At 51.9% G+C, this 15,137-nt stretch overlaps 1 pseudogene; it reads left to right on the forward strand.

Annotated features, from left to right (window-relative positions):
* Positions 1-11,410: 11,410 nt before the first annotated feature.
* On the forward strand, positions 11,411-12,766 carry LOC101340168 (large ribosomal subunit protein uL4-like; annotated as a pseudogene).
* The last annotated feature ends 2,371 nt before the right edge of the window (positions 12,767-15,137 follow it).

Below are 15,137 nucleotides of genomic sequence, written 5' to 3' on the forward strand. Positions count from 1 at the left end.
GCTCTAGCATTTTGTCTTGCCTGAGGAGGGGGTGGGAGGCATCTCTCAGCAAGGGGCTGCTTGGAAGTGAAGGGAACACAGGAAGGGGAAGAAAAGAGCCTGGGACAAGTGGCTCAAGCCCTGAGTTCCACACCCCTTTGCCCTGGCTGGGCATCTCTGGTTGCTAACCCACCCTCTCTGGACTTTTGTCTACCATGTGCCTGGACAGCCATTTGCAGTTTTTTTTTTTTAAGGTTATTTTCTATTGGGGTATAGTTGATTAACAATGTTATGCTAGTTTCAGGTGTACAGCAAAGTGATTCAGTTATACATATACATGTACCTAGTCTTTTCAAATTCTTTTCCCATATAGGTTATTACAGAATATTGAGCAGAGTTTCCTGTGCTATACAGTAGGTCCTTGTTGGTTATCTATTTTAAATATAGTGGTGTGTATATGTCAATCCCAAACTCCCAATTTATCCCTTCCCCCCACCTTTCTCCTTTGGTAATCGTAAGTTTATTTTCTAAGACTGTGAATCTGTTTCTGTTTTGTAAATAAGTTCATTTGTATCATTATTTTTAGATTCCACATATAAGTGATATGATATGATATGATATTTGTCTTTCTCTGACTTACTTCACTTAGTATGATAATCTCCAGGTCCATCCATGTTGCTACAAATGGCATTATTTCATTCTTTTTTTAATCAGCCATTTGCAACAGCCATTTGCAACAGAACGCCCTGGGGACCCATGAAAGATCTACCAGCACCGGGGACCTGGTCAGAGCCCGGCTTTGGAAAAATGCCACCAGAGGGCCGCACAGGGCAAGAGCAAATGAGGAGACAGAAGATAGAGAAGCAAGTTCACTACTGGCCCTTAGGGGTCCATTCTGGGTGGTGAGGGTTGGTGTGATGGCGCTGGCCTAGTCACTTACTTCCTACCGCAGCCCAGGATGCCAGCTGCCAGCACACCTCTCAAATCTCACTGAGCCTGACGCCAGGGGAATCTCACTCCGCAGAAGCCCAGCATCCCATTCAAAATGACCCTGCCCCCTTGGAAATCCCAAAGCAACAGCCAAAGGCAAGGCTAGGCAGCTGTGTGGGGCAACCCCATGATGGCAGGTGCGATAGAGGCCAGGCAGAGCAACGTAGGCTGAGGGTGTGTCAGAGGCCCAGGGAATTAGGCATTCACTGCCCTGGCCAGAGTTCAGAGATCAGGGACCCAAGTGATTAAGTGACAGAGATGATTAAAGGGAGGCCCAGAAAGCAGGTAAAGAAAGGCAAGAGGATAACATAATCCCCTGGATCCTGATTTCCAGGAAACGGGGGCCCCTGGCTTGGACCCTGCACTAAAGAGAGCCCTGCTCTAGCCCTCCGCCAGCCATACCTCTCTCCCGAGATGAGAAGTGTGCAGGGTCAAGGGTCGTGGGCACTCAAAGTCTGAGCCTGCTTCTTGACCACATTCCAGGTAGCCGGGGCCCCAGAAGTGTGGGGGAAGGTGGGATAGAGTTTGGAAGAAGCAGAGGAAAATTTACGAAGAGCAGCTGTCGAGTCAAATTGAACCCTGGGAAGAAAGGCGTCAACATTTTAGAAAGTTTGTCTGGATTTTGTGGGACAAGATCTCCTCCTTTTCCTGCCTTTTTCTGCCTTTTCCATCAACTCTCACAGGTTTTGTCAAGGATTTCTGAGCCAAGTTTGTGTTCCTTTTGATTGGAACACCAGGCAGAGATAGGCCAGAAGGGGGCACAGGCTGACCCAGATTTATGCGGGTCACATGCACACGTGGAAGCAGAGGCAGAGGGGAGTCCGGTCCCATGTCCGGGGCTGTGCGGCCTGATACATATCTAGGCTAAAAACCGGCCCTTTCCTGCCCTGGGCTGCCTCTCCCTCCACCCCCTCACCCAGCCAAGAACCCCAAGGAATTAGTTTCACTCTTGCTTTCTCACTCTCTGAATCTCAGGGTTTGGGGTTGAGAAAAGTCATCTACCTATCAGAGCAATGAATCGTTGGAATGTGGCCATCCGTACATTCAACCATTATGAACAATTACCGTTCAAAGACTCATGAACAAGACAGACACAGGCCCTGCCCTCGCAGGCCAAGAGAAGAGCCCTTCCAGAAAGCCCTGTTAATATGAAGACAGAAGTGATAGCGAACGTTTATGGAGCGCTCATTGAGCTCTCACTGCATGTGGATTCCTTGCTTCCTCGCAGCAACCTGACGCAGCAGGTTCTATCATTATTATTCCCATTTTAGAGAAGAGATAACTGAAAGGTTATGTAACTCACGCAGATCTCACGGCTAATACGTGGCTGACCTGGGGATTTAAATCTCAGGCTCTCAGCTTGTTTGCTGTCCTGCTGCTCTAAGAGGGTAGGTCCACAGTGTGATGGAGCCCCTGGTGGGGGAGCCCGGGAGGCTTCCTGAAGGAGGTGATGTCTAGGCCAAGATCGAGGAGATCAGTCAAGGGAAGGAGGAGGGTGGATAAGAGTGTTCCAGGTGGAAGGAACAGCAGAGGTGAAGGCTCTGTGGGGAAGAGAGATATTCTCAGCCCCTCTCAGGGAGCAAAACAAGGAGGGGGCATGGGGAAGGCTGGAGATGGGCAGGCAGGAATGGGCAGCGCCCTCCTGAGCGCCTGGCAGGGGGAGGGGCTACAAGCAGGGAAATCCACAGCAGCTATCACCGCCACCTGCCCCCAACCTTGCCACAGCCTCAGACAATTTCTCCCTGGAGAATACTACCATCCCTGAAACATGCCTTTGGATCAAACCACACTTGCTGCCCTTGACGTCTCACAGGCTGGCAGGGAAGACAGACAAGGGCAAAGTGAAGGGACAGGAAGTAGGTAAGTTATGGGCTGCCCTTCCAGCTGGGGGGGCGGGGGTGGAGGGGAGGGTTTGGAGAAGGAGTAGGGTTTGCACATGCTGGGACGAGGGAAAGGGCTGGAGCATGGAAGAATCCGAACAGAGGCAGCCCGTCTGATCGGCAAGGGCCAGGCTGCGAAGAGCATCCAGTGCCAGGAATTCGAACTTGAGCGATGGGGAGCCAGCGAAGGTGGCTAATCAGGGGCGAGAGCCAGGACAGGAGCTGGCCTTGGGCGGCTGGCTTACCCTCGGCCCTTCCCACCTCCCCAGCCAGTGCTTCCAGCTCAAAGGGGCCCTCCCAGCCCCTCGAAGGGGAGAGCAGAGTGTGGGCCTCTCCTCTGCCTGCCAGGGACCTGAGCCAAGAGCCCTCAGCAGCTCGGAAGGGGGCCATGTGCGGGCCCGCCAGGAACTCTGGAAGAGGAATGTGGCCTAATTAATTCTCCAAAGCTCAGAGGGCCTCGCCTTGTGGGAGCAGCTGCCAGGACAGGCCTGCCAGGACGCCACGGGCCCAGCCCGTCTATCACTGTGTGCGGGGACAGCAGGCTGGGAGGCCCAGAGACAGGGGCCCAGGGGGCCAGCCCCTTGCCTCCAGGCACACACGTGTCCTCCAGCCCCTTCACAGTAAATAATGCAATAATAGTAACAGTAATAGCAACAGCGCTTGAGGGCTTAAAGTGTGCCAGGCCCTGTGTGAAGCCTGTTGTACTCACTTCTCATCTAATCATTACAAGGAACCAGTGAGGTGGGTACCGTTATGATCTCCATTTTGCAGATAAGGAAACTGAGGCTCAGACGGGTGAATTTCCCAGACCAGGATCCTGCAGTCAGACAGCACAAGCAGGGAAGCTGGGATTCGGACCTAGGGAGTCTGGGCCCCGAGACCATGTTGTCATTACCACCATGCTGGGCTGGCTCGGCGGGGGAAATCAAGGCCCAGGGAGGGGGGATGCCTTTCCCAAGGACAGCGGATTAAAAAAAGGCCCTGGGATAGTGAATGGGGTAAGTACCTGCAGGGAGAAAGGCCGCGCCCCTGTCCTCTGCTTGGATCGCCTTCCCCTGAGGTTTCTTATGGGGCTCTTCCTTTCCTGGCCAATAGGTCACCCTCAGTGATTCACTACTCCAGGCAGGCGGGGCTGGAGGAAGCGATCCCGTCTCCTGGAGTCTCCACCCATTTGGTCCCAGTGACATGGTAACAGCACCGCCGGCTGGGTGGCGTGTTCTCAAAGACTCCTCCTAGCGACCCTATCCCCCCTCCACGGGCTGGGGCTTGAGGGTACACCATGGCCATGAGAGCCTCAGAGTGATGCAGAGACGGGCTGGACCAGGGCCTTTCAGCTAGAAGGTGGCAGACCCAGGACAAGATGGGCACCCAGACTGGCCTGAAGCCAAGACTCTGCCCTTCCCCGACAGCAGACCAGGAGGAGGGCAGTGTAGCCACATCCCATCCCTTCTCTGACCCTGTTTCTCATCCGCTGTATGGGGATAAGAGGACCAACCATATAGGCTTGTCCTGGAGTTCATTAATAACAGCTCACACACTGTGGGTACTTCTTGTGTCAGGCACTGTCCCAAGTACTTTATTTAATTTTTAAAAATTTTCCAAAACAAGATTTTATTCATGGCTATATAATATATCACCATAAGGCTGTACCACATGTATTTGTTACTCTGTAGGCGTGTATTTAAGTTTGTCCCATTTCCCACCAATCCAATAAACACCGTGTGCTACATTTATACATAAATTTTATATTCATTCCTAATTCTTTTTTGCTGCATATTTTTTATTGGGACTTAATTCACTGTTTTAAAGTGTACAATTCAGTGGTTTTTTTAATATATTCACAGTTACACAACCATCACCACTATCTAATTCCAGAACATCTCCATCACCCCAAAAAGAACATCTCACTGCTCATTAGCAGTGACTCCCCATATCCCACTTCCCTGGTCCCTATAAATTAGGAATCTACTTTCTATCGCTATGGATTTGCCCCTTCTGGACATTTTATATCAACGGGATCATACAATAAGTCGTCTTTTGTGTCTGCCTTCTTTCACTTAGCATAATGTTTTCAAGGTTCATCTACGTCGGAGCATGGGTCGGCATGTCATGTCTTCCATGACTGAATAATATTCCCTTGTAGAGACAGGCCACATTTTGTTAATCCATTTGTCTGCGTTGTTTCCACTTTTTTGGTTTAAGCATGTTATTTTAGCCCTCAGCGACCCTCTGGGGAGATGCTGTGTTATCATCGTATAGACAACAAGATTGAGGTCCAGAGAGGTTAAGTAACCCACACCAGGTCACTTAGCTAGTGAGCAGCAGTGGTGGGCTTTGCCCCAGAAGTCTGGCTACAGAGACCATGGCCTTAACCACTAAGCATCACTGTCTCCTCAGTCAAAGTAAGATAGTGTAGGTCAGCACCCACGGCAAGCAACTGCACCAGAGGTGGCACCCATAGGGCACTTAGCGAAGGGTGGCTTTTCTCAGCGGCATTTCTGAAGGTGGCAGAGCCAGGGTCTGCCAGGCAGAGCCCCAAGCTAGAACAGGGGTGTCAGGGCACCCAATGATAAAGGATTGCTATCTCGGCACACGGGTAGTTCTCCCAGGGGACATCTCTCCACGCCTGGGGGGAGCTGCTCCCTCTGCAGCACATCTTTGGCCTGCACCCCAGAGCCCATCTCTCCACGCATCCCCACCTACGCAGCCATGGCTCCTCTCCTGGCCCCAAGGCCCTGCCACTGGGCAGCTGAGGTAGGATCCTTGGGTGAGGTCAAGGTCAGAGCTGCAGTTGAGGTCATGTGGATGGGTCGCTGCCTCCTCTGGCCTCCATCTACTAAATAATGAGATAAGAAATCTTAATACTTTCTCTTTTTTAAAATTACAAAGTTAGGACAATACATACACAAGAACTTGTGGCTTTAAAAAAATGAAAAGAATATGGGAGCTTCTAAAATAAAGTTTCCTCCTGACCTCCCTCTCCAAGGCAACTACTCTGAGAGTGGGGTAAGTAGCCTTTTCCTATGGATTCAGGTATATGTTTTCTAATGTTTTAGAGGTGTTTAAAATAATAAATGGTGACATGAGTCTCCCTATTCTGAGGCCTTCTTCTCTCACTCCAAAGGCCTCTCACTTTCTAGACCGGTACACAGAGATCCACCCCTATCTGAATTTTAACAGCTCCACGTGGTCCCTGGCATGGACAGACTGCTGTTACTTGACCATCACCCGCTGATGGCTTTGGGAAGGCCTCCATTTACCATTTTCATGAACATGCTGCAGTAAACACCTCGTTTATACATCTTTGTCCTCAAAGAACCGAGTTTTAGACATGAAATTGCTGGGCCAAAGACAAGCACATTTTAAATATTCTGCCAAGAATGAGGTTCTAAGTTGCAATCTTGTCCCCACTAGGTGCAAGGGCCCTTTCCTCACAAGCCTTCCAGCACAGGGTTTTATCCATCTCTTATTGTTTGCTACTCTGATAGCGAAACCACTTCTTCACAAGGAATCTGATATGCAAAAGAGAGACGCCTGATGCCACCCGGATTGGGGAGGGTGAGGGGCCTGGAGACACGCCATGTCCCACCCTATCCCCTGGTACAGAGGACCCCTCCTAGGGTCTTCCAGCGCTGTTCTCCAGGATCCTGTTTGGCTGCAGGCCTGTCCCTCTGAGGCTGGCGTGAGCCCCCAGCCTCTCAGTCCTGCCCAGTGGTTTGGCCCTTCAGGGAGCTAAGGATGGAGGAGGGGCTGGCCAGTCTACTTCCTCAGCTGACTCCACCCTTCCCAAATAGATGCACCTTTGAGTAGGGGGCTCCTGGCAACAGCACTGTCATGGCTAATCACGTGTGGTGGGGGACGGTGGGCACCTGAACCTGCAGATGCTTTGGAGAGGGGGATCCTGGGGAGTCCTGCCTCCCCCTCAGCCTGCAATCCAAACTAGCCTTTTAGAAAAGACTGGATCCTGGTCTTGCCTCTGCCCAGGCTTTGCTGTGTAGACCCAGGCGGGTCACTGTCCTTTCTGGGCTCCAAGCGCCCAGCTGCCAGGCCGGGGAAGTCCCTCTCGCGGGGTAGATGCTGAATCTGCTCCCTCTGGAGACTCTGCACTTGCCACGTGCATGAGTCACTCCGCAGGGGGGAGGATGGCTCCTGCTGGGAGTGGGCAGACTCAGGGCAGGGGAGGGCAGGCTCCCGCCCTGCACCTTTGATGCTGCGTGGTGAGCTTGGCACACTGGAGTCCCACCTGGCTAACGGGAGACCAAGTATGAGCACACGCACGCAGGGCACACCAACGTGTGAAATGTATTCTTGTGTGACGACTGGGGATCCTTCGGCCGGTGTCCAGGCATTCAGGTTTGTGTCTCGTAGGATGGCTGTCCATACACAATCCACCTGTGTGCACGTCGACACGTACAAGTATGTGTGCCTGAGTGTCCCTGAGAGTGTAAGTCTTCGCCTGGTTGTGGCTGCCTAGATGTGTGTGCATACGTGTGCCTACATCCGTGTGCATGCGTGAGAGTGCAGGTGTACCTGCAGGATGCGTGTGCAAGTCCATGATTAGGGATTACAGGTGTGTGGGAGCACCGGTGACACAAGCATACAAGCTAATGTGTGTATTTGTGTCTGAGCATGTGTCAGAACACGTGCATAGAGTGTCTGTAGGTGTCGATGGAGAGCATCCACGTGTGTGGATCCAGAGGTGCTTCTGTGTGCGTGTGGGCACAGCTGTGTACGGAACTACTGCAGTGTGTCTCTCTGCCGATGCAGATACACACAGGTGTGCATTTGCACCACAGGAGGTGCCACCTCAGGGTCTGCAAACCATGACATCTCCTCCAGGGCCCATCCCACATGGCCTGGACCTCTCTCCTCTACGCACACTGAGGAACCAACAGAGGGACAGTGTCATTGCTTTCATTACAGGCAGATTGATTATTTTAGTAATTAGTAAGTGGTTATAAACCTTACTGAGTTTAAGTACAAACATGGATATATCATAGATGCAAAATGCATATGGAATCTGAACAAGAAGCATGAAAGTGAAGGATTTCCCACCCCAATCTGGGATGGCAGTGGTGGATAAGTACACGCAGGGCTCAGAAAGGCAGGAGACGGAGGGGGCAGAGCAGAGAACCCCTGCCTCTGTTTCCAAGGCTGCCCAGCCCTGACCTCCATCCCCACCCCCACCAAGGGAGATATTGTTCTGGGCCCAGATGCCCCCAACTCTGGCTTGAGTGGGAGTGGGGGAGTGAGGGTGTCAGACCATCCGCTGCTCTGACAGCAACCAGGCAAGGCAGGTCTCTTCTCAGCCTCCCTCTGTAACTCAGGGATAATCATACCTACCTGGGGTTTCTCAAGGAACCTCAAAATATAAGCTCTGATATCTGCCCACCTCCTTCCTCCCCTCAGAACAATTTCTATCCCCACACCCCAGCTCCTCCGCTTCTCTCTCAGCCTGAACTGCCTCCTTGCCCCGGGCCTGACCCACGAACTGCTACCCGCCTGTCCAAACCCACGCCCGTGCCACCACCCAGACACACATTTGTCATCTCAGCTGGACTGTGAACTCCCAGGGTAAGAAAGGCTCAGGCATTCCTGGGTTCCTAGAGCCCACACCACCTGGCACGGCTTAGATATGAGGCACGGTTTGATTTTAGAAACTGAAGATAAGGGGAGGGGAGGGAGGAGGGCTCTGGGAGGAGCAATGTTTGGTAAACACGGCAGGTCGTTGGGTACCCCAAGACTGGATGAGTCAGCCTGACCCTTGGCCTGAAGGACGGAAGGAAAAGCATCATTTGTCAATCTCCACCAGGTGCCAGCATCACCCATGCACTTGATCCCCACCACACACCTGGGAGGTAAGCAGTACTTTTATTCCCATTTTACAGATGCAGAAACTGACCCTCAGAGAAGATGAATCAGCAGCAGAGCTGGGACTCAAGCCCTCCTAACTCAGCACCTTCACCAGGCTCTCCCGTCATGTTCCATCTCTCCTTCTCAAGCCCCACCCACATTTCCAGCACTTAGCAGGAGTCCGTGGCTCTATCCCAGGGGCTTTGGAAAATGCCCTCAGGAGCAGCCCTTGATCAAAAAGGATAGGGGTGGTGGATAGATACCCCAGCTTCCTCACGCCATGGGTGGGGCGACCCTGAGACTGGTTCCACGCCGTCTCCCGGAGGTCCCCAGTGGGGCTGAGCCCCGCTTTCCACCTGCTGCTCATTAACTTGCCTGTGTTGGCTGCCCTTCCGGTCTTACTTCCACGTCCTTTATAGCTTCCTGGAATCACCTCAAAAATAAATCCATGCCCTCAAATCCTAGCTCAGGTCTTCTCCAAGGGCCCCAACCCAAGACTGAGGGGCAGCAGCCATGAGTCCCTAGGAAGCCAAGAGGACCTCGCTGCAAAGGGATCTCTGCCTCAGAGGCCCTGAGACACGTGCAGGGCCAGAAGCACCTCAGCACAAGTCTGGGGCCATGGGAGGAGCCCCGGCAGGCGGGAGGCCAGCCCAGCTGCAGCTCTAGCGCTGTGCACAGTGTCAGGTCGGGGTGCAGGGCTGCAGGTACACCGGGGTAAAGAGGACAGCAGGGTGTGAGTGCAGTAGCTGATGGGAGCAGCACTTATCTTAGTGCCCGAGACCACACCCGTACCTCCCTCCCTTCTGCAGAACTGGACCAGGGACAACTATGTCCTGGCAGGTCCCAGGGCAGATCCCGGCTAGAAAACCCCAGGGCACCCCGCTGACCCTCTCCTGCTCAGCCCCTCTGGTCTGGGTCCTGGCAGAGCAGGGACGCTGCCTGGGGAAGGTCCTAGACAGGGATCTGAGCAACTCAGTGCCTCAGTTTCCCATTCATGAAATGGCACAGGGCCCTGGTGGGGCTGAGGAAGTGAATGAAGGCATCCCAGCATACCTCAGAGGGATCCTGTTCTCTGATTCTGCCAGGAAATTATCTGCACACAGAACATTAGATGTGGCACATCCTACACCCCTAAGCCTTTCAGAAGAGGGTATTACTTAATGCAGAGGAGTTAAATTCTAATGGTGGAAATTCAAGCATTGAGAAGACCTAGCTTGACTTTGCGGATTGGCCTTCCTTACACCCCTCAAACCACACCATGTCAACCCCCAGGCAGGCAGTGGAAAGAGCACAGGCTTTAGCGCCAAACAGACTTGGGCTCCAATCCTTGGTGACTCAGAAAAGCCCCTCAACCTCTCTGAGCTTCAGCTTCGTTGGCTGTGAAATGGGTTGACAATGCCCACTGACCCAGGTAAGCATCTTCTATCTCCTTTAGTCCTCAGTCTGGTGAAGAAGTAACTCTGATCCCCAGTTGATTCAGTACAGACCCAGAGAAGAGGAAGCAGGTGCTAAGGAGGCCAGCCCCTGCTCACGTGGGTCCACAGTGGTCCAGGACCTGCCTGCCCCCTGCCCAGGGGCCCCTGAGGCCTGGGCTGTGCCCTGTCCATTCCAGCATTCCCCTGCTTGGCCCAGCCCTGACCCGAGGCTCACCTACTGCCCGGTTCCTGCACCTGGCCCGTGGGGCAGCCAGGGCTGGGTCTTCAGTATCGGCGTTCCTCTGGGATAAATACCTTTGGCCTCAGGAATGCTGGGAGCTGGGCCAGCTGGGCCATGACCTTATCCTACTCCCCTGGGAAGCAGGTGCTAAGGAGGCCAGCCCCTGCTCACGTGGGTCCACAGTGGCCCAGGACCTGCCTGCCCCCTGCCCAGGGGCCCCTGAGGCCTGGGCTGTGTCCTGTCCATTCCAGCATTCCCCTGCTTGGCCCAGCCCTGACCCGAGGCTCACCTACTGCCCGGTTCCTGCACCTGGCCCGTGGGGCAGCCAGGGCTGGGTCTTTAGTATCCGCATTCCTCTGGGATAAATACCTTTGGCCTCAGGAATTCTGGGAGCTGGGCCAGCTGGGCCATGACCTTATCCTACTCCCCTGGGACGCTCTTAAAGCCTCACAGCACCTGGGCGAGGCAGGCATGGCCCAGCCACAGAGGGAAACTGAAGTCCACTGACTTCATCCAGAAACGGAAACCAGAGGCCTCCGTGGTTATCCTCAGTAAGGATCAGGACAGCAGAAGATGAAAAATGAAATCAAAGCAAGCAATGGACTGGCAATTCCGCTTCCGGGTATATACCCCCAAAGAAATGCCTAGAGATGTTCATCAGAAAATGTATACTAGAGGGCTTCCCTGGTGGCGCAGTGGTTGAAAGTCTGCCTGCCAATGCAGGGGACACGGGTTCGAGCCCTTGTCCGGGAAGATCCCACATGCCGCGGAGCAGCTAGGCCCGTGAGCCACAGTTACTGAGCCTGTGCGTCTGGAGCCTGTGCTCCACAACGGGAGAGGCCGCGATAGTGAGAGGCCCGCGCACCGTGATGAAGAGTGGCCCCCACTTGCCGCAACTAGAGAAAGCCCTCGCACAGAAACGAAGACCCAACACAGCCATAAATAAATAAAATTTTAAAAAAAAAGATAAAAGTGTACAGGTTTTAATTAAATTAAAAAAAAAAGAAAGAAAATGTGTACTAGAGCATTCAGCTTTCCCTATGGGAGCCACCGGGTTGCGAGGCGCGTGGTCTTCGCCTCTCCCGGCCATGGCGTGTGCTCGTCCACTGATATCAGTGTACTCCAAAAAGGGGGAGCCATCTGACAAAAATGTCACTTTGCCTGCTGTGTTCAGGCCCATTCGACCAGATATTGTAAACTTTGTTCACGCCAGCTTGTGCGAAAACAACAGACCACTCGATGCTATCCGTGAGTTAGCGGGTCATCAAACCAGTGCCGAGTCTTGGGGTACCGGCAGAGCTGTGGCTCAAATTCCCAGGGTTCGAGGTGGCGGGACTCACCGTTCTGGCCAGGATGGTTTTGCAAACATGTGTCTTGGAGGCTGCATGTTTGCGCCAACCAAGATCTGGCGACGTTGGCACCACAGAGTGAATACAATGCAGAAGCGATATGCCATCCGCTCTGCACTGGCTGCCTCGGCCTCACCAGCCCTGGTCATGTCTAGAGGTCATCATATAGGGGAAGTTCCTGAACTTCCTTTGGTAGCTGAAGATAAAGTTGAAGGCTACGAGAAGACCAAGGAGGCTGTTTTGCCTCTGAAGAAACTTAAGGCCTGGAATGATGTGAAAAAGGTCTACGCCTCTCAGCCAATGAGAGCTGGCAAAGGGAAAATGAGAAACCGTTGCTGTACCCAGAGCAGGATACACTGCATCATCTGTCATGGGGACAGTGGTATCATCAAGGCCTTCAGAAACATCCCTGGAATTACTCTACTTAATATAAGCAAACTGAACGTTTTGAAACTTGCTCCTGGTGGGCATGTGGGATGTTCCTGCATTTGGACTGAAAGTGCTTTCTGCAAGTTAGATGAGCTGTGCGGCACTTGGCGTAAAGCTGCCTCCCTCCAGACTAACTATTGATACAACCTCCCCATGCACAAGGTGCTCAGTACAGACCTTAGCAGAACCTTGAAAAGCCCAGAGATCCAAAGAGCCCTCTGAGCACCACGCAAGAAGATTCATCTCAGAGTCCTGAGGAAGAATCCACTGAAAAACCTGAGAATCATGTTGAAGCTAAACCCATATGCAAAGACCATGCGCCGGAACACCATTGTCCTCCAGGCCAAGAACCACAAAATCCAGATGCATAGGGCTGCAGCAGCACTAGAAGACAAATCAGATGAGAAGGAGGTTCCAGGCAAGAAGCCTGTGGTGGGAAAGAAAGGAAAGAAGGCTGTTGGCATTAAGAAGCAGAAGAAAAAAAAAAGAAAACAAAGAAGAAAAGAAAAAAAAAGAAGCAGAAGAAGCGTTTGGCGGGAGAAAAGGCGGCAGTGACCAAGAAACCAACAGCTGAAAGGAAGCCCACAGAAAAGAAACCCCACCACAGAAGAAAAGAGGGCTGCTGCATAAACTTAAATTTGTTTATTTTGTAAAGGTCAAATCATTTTGGACAGCTAATTTTGAATAAAGACCTGATGAAAGAGACAGTGGAAAAAAAAAAAATGCTTGGACTGCCCTGGTGGCGCAGTGGTTAAGAATCCGCCTGCCCATGCAGGGGACACAGGGTCGAGCCCTGGTCTGGGAGGATCCCGCATGCCGCGGAGCAACTAAGCCCGTGCGCCACAACTACTGAGCCTGAGCTCTAGAGCCCACGAGCCACAACTACTGAAGCCCTTGCGCCTAAAGCCCATGCTCTGCAACAAGAGAAGCCACCACAATGAGAAGTTCGCACGCCGCAACTAGAGAAAGCCCAGGTGCAGCAACGAAGACCCAACGCAGGCAAAAATAAATAAAATAATAATTTTTAAAATGTTTATAGCAGCACTATTTATAATAGTCTCAAACTAGAAACTATGCAAAAGCCCAGCAACAGTAGAATGAATAAGTAAATTGAACTACAGCTAACAAAATAATATGGATGATCTCACAAACAAAATGTCTAAAACAAGACTCCATCCCATAAGATTCCATAGATAGAAACCTACAGTTTTAGTGGTGTTAGAAGTCAGCAAGGTGGTTTCCTTGGGCGGATGGGGTCAGGCAGTGACCGAAAGGGGACAGAAAGGGGACTTCTGGGGTAGCAGTAATGTTCCATTTCTTGATCAGGCTACAGTCTGCATGGGTGTTCTCAGTTTGTGAAAATTCTTCAAGTTGGGCATCTATGATCTGTACGCTTTTCTGTACAAATATTATGCTCTTGAACTTTATGTCGGAATCTATGGTATGCCCTCTTCCGTGTCTGGTCTCTTTTGTGCAACATTTTGTTTTTGACGTTCATCCATGCTGCAACATGTAACAGGATTTCTTCTTTTTCAGTGCTGTGTAGTATTCTATTACCTGAATGGCCCGCAATGTGTTCCTCCATTCCACTGTTGATGGAAGTTGAGCTGTTTCCAGTCTGGAAGCTATTACAAATAGTGCTGCTTTGAACATTTTTTTTTTGCACCTGAGTTTTGATGAACGTATGTATGTATTTCTACTGGGGGTATACCTAGGGGTGGGACCGCTAGGTCATAGGATATACACATCTTCAGCTTTGTTCGACCCCGACAGTTTTCCAAAACGCTTTACAATTGCACACTTCCATCAGCTGTACGTGACAGCTTCACGTCATCACTAGCACCAGCATGGTTGCGCCTTGTCTTTTAGCCATTACGGCAGGTGTGAAATAATTCGCATTTCCCTGCTGCCTAGTGAAGCTGAGCGCCTGTCCTAGTTTGGGTTCCCTAGGAGCTGACCCTGAGACAAGGATTGGAGAGCGAGTAGTTTCATTGGCAGGTTGTTCGCCTCCTAGGGCTGCCGTAACAAAATACCGTAGACTGGGTGTCAAAACAACAGATATTTATTCTCTCACAGTTCTGGAGTCTGGAAGTCCAAGATCAAGGTGCCAGCAGGGTTTGTTTCCGGCAAGGTCTCCCTTCCTGCCTGGCAGATGGTCACCTTCTCACCGCATCCTCACATGGCCTCATGTGCGGAGAGGGAGAGAGATCTCTGGTGTTTCTTCCTCTTCCCATAAGGACACCAAGTCTACCACATTAGGGTCTCATGCTTATGACCTCATTTAACCTTAATCCTCTCCCTAAAGGCCTGATCTCCAAATACAGTCACATAGGAGGTTAGGGGGACACAATTCAGTCCATCACAGCAGGCGATCCTAGAAAAACTCAAAAGGGAGTGAAGAAGCGACAGAGGGGCAGGGAGGAGGCTCCGGAAGTGTGTGTCCACGAGCAGGTTACCACCTCGGGCATCTGGAGGTTAATCCCACAGGGAGACTCTGGGAAATCGCATAAACCACACCCCCGAGAATTATCCCACTCAGGGGACCAGGGAGCTGGGTTTTTATACACCGACGCCTGTCAGTCACTGGTTGAGGGCTATGTCAAGGCATGAGAGGGTGTCAGCTCCCTGCCATCTCCCAGGCTCACAGAAGCCCGGAGGCTCAGAGCTGTGGGCGCACACGCTACAGCACGTCTACTCACGCTAGTCACTGTCGAATTCTCACTTGTGTGAAGTGGTTACTCTTTTGAAGCTGGATTTTGAAGGATGTGTATTGATTGACCAGGGAGGAGAGGGCATTCTAGCAGAGGGGACAGCATAGACAAAGGCCTAGAGAAAGGGTTCGTATTGTCCAGCTCAGGCTATATAGGGAAGCGGAGGGGTATGAGACTGAGGCGGGGTCAGCAGAGACTCTACCATGAAGGTCGAATGAGAAGATGCGCCAGCCATATGTGTATCTGCTCGTACACCCAAGCTAGGCTGCGTCCCTAAGACCATCTCAAAA

The sequence above is a fragment of the Tursiops truncatus genome, chromosome 1, assembly GCF_011762595.2.
Source record: "Tursiops truncatus isolate mTurTru1 chromosome 1, mTurTru1.mat.Y, whole genome shotgun sequence".
Classification (NCBI taxonomy): Eukaryota; Metazoa; Chordata; class Mammalia; order Artiodactyla; family Delphinidae; genus Tursiops; species Tursiops truncatus.